The sequence below is a fragment of the Emydura macquarii genome, unplaced genomic scaffold, assembly GCF_026122565.2.
Source record: "Emydura macquarii macquarii isolate MOO-44397 ecotype Brisbane River unplaced genomic scaffold, CSIRO-AGI_Emac_v2 contig_1483, whole genome shotgun sequence".
In the NCBI taxonomy this organism is placed as follows: domain Eukaryota; kingdom Metazoa; phylum Chordata; order Testudines; family Chelidae; genus Emydura; species Emydura macquarii.
Genome location: NW_027131620.1, coordinates 4,203,268 through 4,210,297, shown reverse-complemented (window position 1 = coordinate 4,210,297; position 7,030 = coordinate 4,203,268). Strand labels below are relative to the sequence as shown.

Below are 7,030 nucleotides of genomic sequence, written 5' to 3'. Positions count from 1 at the left end.
ACTACCCAGAGAAGAAAATGTTTTAAGTTTGTAGCTAATCAATCAAAATTTGCTGCCAATAACTATAGAATCTAGCAGTGGTAGAAATAAATGTTACAGTCACAGACAGTATGCCAAAATACAGCAGGTCTTAGTTACTGTTGCAGAGAATAGCTTCAAACCCCTGCGGTTTACAAAGGCAGCAGCATGTAACTGACTTTTTGACCTAGCTTTTGGGAGGTGAAGATGTCTGTGTGTCGTGGCTGTTTTGCCACATTTAGCACAGTTTGCTGAACTGTAATCAAGGCCAACCAGGAGCAGAGAATTAATCTCACAAGGTATGAAATCATTTTGCACACGGAGATACAAGGAAGTGATCTAGCAAGAGAGGAAAGCTAATTGAGAATGCAAAGTGTCAGTTTAAAGGAAAGGTCAGAAAATTCAGCTATCACTCCTGGATGATGGGTACCTGCAGTGTGCGTGCAGGGTGCAAATTAGCAACATCTTGCACCACTTGCTACTGAAGGAGGGTAATATTCAATCGTTTCTCATTAATTATTGCACATGCTGAATCCAGCAATTAGTAAATGTTCGCATTAATAAAAATATAGAGACACAGAAATCACTTGTTTTGCCTCTGCCTGCAACCAAATTCCACAGAAGACCCCAATTAGTCTTCAAGTCCTGCTTTCACTGAAATCAGTGCCAGACCTGCCCTAATTTCAATGAGCACAAGATGGAGGTCCTTACCACAAATGTAAAAAATTGCTGCATAGTCTTATAACTCCCAAATCATTTATATTTCTGTGAAAGTAGGTCCTTAGTCAACTATAATACTAATAGTCTCTATTTTCGATGGCTCACCAATTATTTGTATTACTGGAGCATCTAGAGACCTCGCCATAGAGTAGGCCACATTACGCCAGGCACTGTACAGACATAGAACTAAGGACAGTCCCAGTCCCAAAGACCTTATAAGCATAAGGCACGACACAAGAGGTGGTTACAAACAGACTGATGGGAGAGTGCAAGGAAACAATGAGACAATACAGCAACACACATAATAAATGATAATAATAATAACAAGTCAATAGCAGCCAAGTTTTGTAGGCATCATGAAAAGAAAAGTTTAAGGGAGGATAAATGTGTTAGTTTGGTGGGTGTTTATGGGAAGCACCTCCCAAAATGTGAGGGGCAATATGGGAGGAAGCACAAAAGTGCTTGTCTGAAAATTGGTCATAGTGCTGCTGATCAGAACCAGGAATTGAAATTTCATTAGCAAATAGAAGATGATGGGCAAAATAGGGACAAGTGGTGAAAGGCCTTGAAAGGGAAAGTAGTTTGTGTCTGATGCAATAGAGGAGGAACCAGTGGAGACATGCAAAGGGATAATCGAAGCGACGAGCTAGGTAAATGATCTTTGCAGCAATATTCTGACTGGATATGAGCGGGACAAGATTGCATTTGACAAGACCAGAAAAAAAGACATTGCAGGAATCAAGACAGGATATCATGAAGGCCTGGATGAGAGTTTTAGCTGTGTGGATGGATAAGAAGGGCCGTGTCTTAAAGATGTCACGCAGAAAGAATCAGCAAGATTTAGATATCGCCTGGATGTGAGAACCTGAAGAGGGTCGAAGATGATGCCCAGCTCACAGGTTAAGTTTCCCAAAGTGCTTACAACTCCTTTCTACTCAGAAACGAGCATTCCATGTAGCATTCCATGTAAGAGGACAAAGCTCAGGACAGCAGGAATCAAATGGGGTTCATGAAGAGACCTGTCAAAAGTGGCTTATGTGGGAAGCTCTCCCCCGCCCCCGACACGGAGCAAAAATGAGTGGATTCAAAAAAAGAGGATTCAAAGAAGAGCCAGGGAATGAGTCCATGGTTAGAAAACTGGCCTTACAGTGATAGACACAAGGAGCTCAATCTGGAAATAAGGTGTACATTTTTAAGTTAGGGTAATTAGCCACTCGGAGGGGGGGGGGGGGGGGGGTAGATTCTCCATCACAGGCAATTTTAAAATCAAGATTGGAGATTTTTAAAAAAAAGATCTGCTATAGTTCAAATGGGAAGTAATTCAGGGACGTCCTATGGTCTAAGTTATACAAGAGGTCGGACCAGCTGGTCACGATGGTCCCTAATCTAGGAATCCGTGATAAAACTTTAGACACCAAATCACTTCTGCTAGGGAGTAGACGTACATCCACTACATTTAGAGGACCTGAACCTAGCTAGAGTGAAGTAGAAAGACCTAAAAGGATTCAATTCCTGAAGATGGGCATTTTTCTGTTACAGCAAACCGCCACCGCTGGGACAGTTCTTTACTGAATAATCCTTCCCTACTTTGCAGGGCTGTCATGAAGACAAAATCCATTAATACCCATGAGATGCTCCATTACTAGGGTGATGAAGTCTGTATAAGTACCTGTATAGATTGGGATGCAAAAACTCTTGGTTCAGTTCCCTTCTTTGCCACTGACTTCCTGTGTGACCATGGGTAAGTCCCTTAATATCTCTTGGCCTCAGTTCCCTATCTACAGAATCGAGATAGACCTTGTGGTCTCTCACCCTTTGTCTTGTCTGTTTAGACTGTAAGCTCTTCAAGGCAAGGACAGCCTCTTACTAAGTGTTTTATACATTATATACCACTGATCTTGACTGTGGGCCTCTGTGCATTACAACAATACAAATAAGAAATGATAACAAACCTCATGGATACCAAACTGTGCCAAAAATAAGTTCTCAGCATGGTGGAAATTATTTGAGCCTGAGTTCTGAACACACAGGGCTATGTTTGTGCTAACCCCTAGGAAGATTGAGTTTGATGGGCTGGCAGAAGCCTTCTCAAGCCTGTGTGCTGTAGAAAGAAATGAGAGAACAAAAGAGAGTTTGTTTAACCTATCAATATCTTTCTTGAATTGTGGGCACCAGAACTGGATACTAAATTCCAGCAGTGGTTGCACCACTGCCAAATAGAAGGTAAAATAACCTCTCTGCTCCTACTCATGATTCCCCTGTTTATGTATCCAAGGGCTGCTTTAGTGATTTTGGCCACAGCATTGCACTGGGAGTTCATGTTCAGCTGATCATCCATCATGACTCTCAAAACTTTTTCAGTCATTTTAAGATATGGATCAGTAGCTACAGATGTTTGATGGTCTGCTTTTGGTCAATTTGTTCCATAAATTTGGCCAGTTTAAATGTAACTTTTTAATGTACAATTGTTTTCGTGGATTTTGATTCTTTATGTTTATGGAAGCAAAGAGAGGGGGAAAAAACACGTAAAGTACTGAGAAAATCCAAATTGTTTCCTCTGGCTTCCATCCTGGAAATACGCAACTGTGTGTGGAAAAATATAATCCACTTGTTTTTTCTTTATTCGAGAGATTTGAACACCTGTTTTGAAACAACTCAAGTCTCCCTAGCAAATCTATAATTAGGAATGGAAAACTGCATATAATTCAACTTTGAAACCCTAACTGGACACAGAATATTTATGTAATGAACACACTGTAACTATCTTCTTATGTGTTGTAATCACACAGTTAAGATGCTCACCATGAAGTGCATAAATCATTGAGAAAAGTATGTGAGATATATTTAATACTCCCACAGTCAATATTTTTAAGCAGTGACATGTAATCTATTTTTTAATAAACATAGAAATATCCAGTTCCCCATCTTGTTAAATGGAATTTAGCATCAAATGCTTTGCTGGCATAAATCAGCTCCAATACAACTCTGCCACTTTTTAACCAGACAACAAAATGTTTCCAAAGCCAGCTAAATTTAATGTATTCTGTTGTTTATACAGATGCATACGTTCACTGTGTAGGTGTGCATGCATTTATAGGTTTACATATGGAGCGCAGTGTAAGAACAGAAAGGCAGGCAAGTGTGTATGTGTGTAAACTTGCTTTAAACCTGCCTGGCCTGGTTTTATAGCTGAGTTACATACGCCTTTGAAAACATGGTCATAGTCTTAATTATATTAGCTATGATACATCAAGCCCCCCGGCCACAAAGTTACATTATTAACAATCCTAACTTCAGATGAGAAATGGCTGGCTTTCCATTCTCACTCCTTTCTTCTAGCCCACTGCACAAAACCAAAAACCAGACACATTTCTTCAGAGGGCTACAGCATTTTAAATTTGTTTATTTTAAAATTTTCTTTTATTAAAACTGATGGTTCCTGGCATGGAGTGAACTGAGATTCGGCATCTCTTCCTCCGTCCCCATTTGAGATAAGCTGCATTTCTTGAAAGCTGCAGTACTGGTTAGTAACACAAGGGGATAGATTTACTCCTTCTATCAAAGCAGACTGCGGCAGTGCTGGGGAGACACAGTGGGGAACAATCAAAAGGGAGAATTAAGTCCCCAGAGCTCTCACGGCAGGAGTGGCAGCGATAAACAGAAGCACTACTTTTCAGAGTCTAAGTCCTCCAGGTCATTACATCCTAGTATTCCCTTAAAGGCCTAGTGTTTTTCCTGAAATAAACAACATATAAGTACTGATATTGCTACGGTTACCCTTCGCCTCCTGTTGTGAGGAACAGCGTGAATTGCTCAGGGCTCCCAGAAAGTGAAATCTGGCGGGTGCGTGATAGAGCCCAGACCAGGGCTTAGTCCGTCTGGCTTTGGGTTCTGTTGCCACCTCAGTTTCCCCTTCCTCCCTCATAAAAGAATTCCATACTGCAGGTGCTGCCTCAATAATCCTCCCCCTTGGGCAATGAACATCAAGTTCAAAATACCACAAGAATTCCCATGCAGCCTTCCTGAATGGCTCACAGCTTTGGGGCCAGGTTTAGGCCTGTTCTTATAGCTTTCCTAGCTAGCTACAGCTCCCAGAAAGCTTGCACACCCCCCAGCCCTTTGCCTGGCTGCTGCTAAGTCTCTCTCTGCAGACTCAGCCACCTGCTTTTTATACCTTCCAACAGGCCTGGTTCTGAGTCACATGTTCTCATCACAGTCTCTGGACTCATTCTGTTCATCTGTGGAGCTGAGCTCCACCTGGCACAGGTGAGACTGAGCCCTAACCCTCTTAAAGGGCCAGCTCAATTTATGACAGAGCCCAGCATGACATCTCTTTAAAAATGATGTGGGTTCCCGTTGTTATTTCAGGGGAAGCCCAGTGACAGGTGAACTTTAAGGTCTTCAGTGTTCAAACCTGATTCTGATATGTCTGTGACGCTTATATGAACTGTCCACACGCCCTGAGTGTGCAAAACTGTGCTACAAACCTCTCAGGAACAGGCATTCCTGTGAAACATCACTTCCAGTCTCAGTTTGCAGTACTGTAGGCACAGCTTTTGGGACAGTATTTTGGTGCTTCCCTGACTGGGTGCCAAAGTACAAAGACACACCTACTAGGGAGATTGGCATGACATTCACGGGTGCATTTCAAAACATTACAGAAGGGTTCATGCAAGTTTGGTCTTAAAAATGGGTGAAGATCCAGGGTGGGCTGCATATTTTCCAAGCATTATACCCACCCTCAATGCCTGCATGGACACATAGTTCTTCTGACAGTACTTTGGAGGAAATAGTCTCCTACCAAGGCCAACAGACTTCCCTAAGCAGCTGCCCTATGTTTCCCTTGACTGTGCGGCACAGAAGATGATTGAAAAACCATGGCATTTCCACAGAGAGCGATACGTGAGACTGCGCAGCGTGGTCCCTGCTCCACACAACACAGAGACCTGGTGGGGAATCAGGGTGTGACCAGAGAACAGAGGTAGGGAGCCAGGGACGCTCTCTTTGCACAGCATGGCCCCTCTGGTCCCCCATCCCTCAGACATATGCAGAAGAGTGATTGAATGAATATCCCAGTTGTCCAGGACATTCAGGGTCAGAGCAATACTCAGGATCATCCCCTCTGCTGCTAATGCGGCGTGCATTGATTTAGCTGCTCTTCCAATCTTGTGAGTGTCAATATAAGGGTCTCTGTGCTGTTAGTTTCTGCCTGGGAGAGACTCAAATACCGGCAAGGAGGGAATCATTGCAATGCAACAGCCCAGCCCCGGAGAAGCTGACATCAGACACTGCCTGGCTTTAAAGCGGAGTGTTAGCATCTCCCTTTTATAAATACCAGCGTGAGTCCTGAAATGTACCTGTAACTGGGGCCGGATCCTCAAGCTGCTGGAGAAGGAAGTCAGCTGACACTGATTCAGGATCTGGCCCCACTTCTTTAGCGATGGAGCTTTACAAACACTTTGTGCAAAACAACAACAACAAAAGCCACTGACCAGCGGATCTGAGCTGCAAAGGACAATGAGAAGGATGAGGGCCAGGCAACTCAATGACTCCATGGTCACTCCACTGATTTCAGTGGCATTTATGCTGATACACTCAGGAATAGCATTTGGCCCAAGGGCTGGGATCAGGTGTAAATGAACAACAGGCCAATGGAAAATGAAGCAGGGCATGAAAGTCACTGCTTCTGCCACTCTACCATGTAATGAGCCAGCCCTTTTAAAAGAAACCTCGTTATTGCACATTAAGTCAATTAGGGCCAATTTTTTAAAGTATTTAGGCACCTAAATATGCAGGCAGGCACTTAACTCCCATTGAAACCAAAGGGAGTTAGGCACCTGGACTTTTTTGAAAATCCCACTTGCGCCCAGCTGCATCTTTAGGCACGTTGGCCCAGATCCACGAAGGGACTTAGGGGGGCATTTAAAATCAGTGGAAGGCAGGTGCCTAAATACCTTTCTGGACCTGGCCCTAAACACCTTTGAGAATCTGACTTTTAGCCATTGGCACATTGCTGGCACAGAGAGACTCCTGGAGACCCTACCTGGGTGCTTGATGTGGCTACACAAGAACAGTAGCCGTGAGCCTGAAGAGACCGTAACCAAAGGGGTATGCTAAAGAAAGAAATGTAAAATGAGATGAGATGGAGGGAGGGAGGAAGCAGGCTTACTGGCAGGTTTGCCCTTTGAATGCAGGGAACGGGTGGCCGTGCAGAACAAAGAAGAGGCTCAGAAAGGTTCCCAGTCAGCTTCTGATCTGTTGGGGATTTATTTGAGAGCTATCATGCAGCGAG

At 43.5% G+C, this 7,030-nt stretch overlaps 1 long non-coding RNA gene across 1 annotated transcript; it reads right to left on the bottom strand.

Annotated features, from left to right (window-relative positions):
• Positions 1 to 3,765: 3,765 nt before the first annotated feature.
• LOC137157309 (uncharacterized) lies at positions 3,766 to 4,848 on the bottom strand. Its single transcript, XR_010921054.1, has 2 exons — positions 4,737 to 4,848; positions 3,766 to 4,317 (listed from the first exon to the last, which is right to left on the bottom strand). It is a non-coding gene; the product is annotated as an uncharacterized lncRNA (long non-coding RNA).
• Positions 4,849 to 7,030: the final 2,182 nt, after the last annotated feature.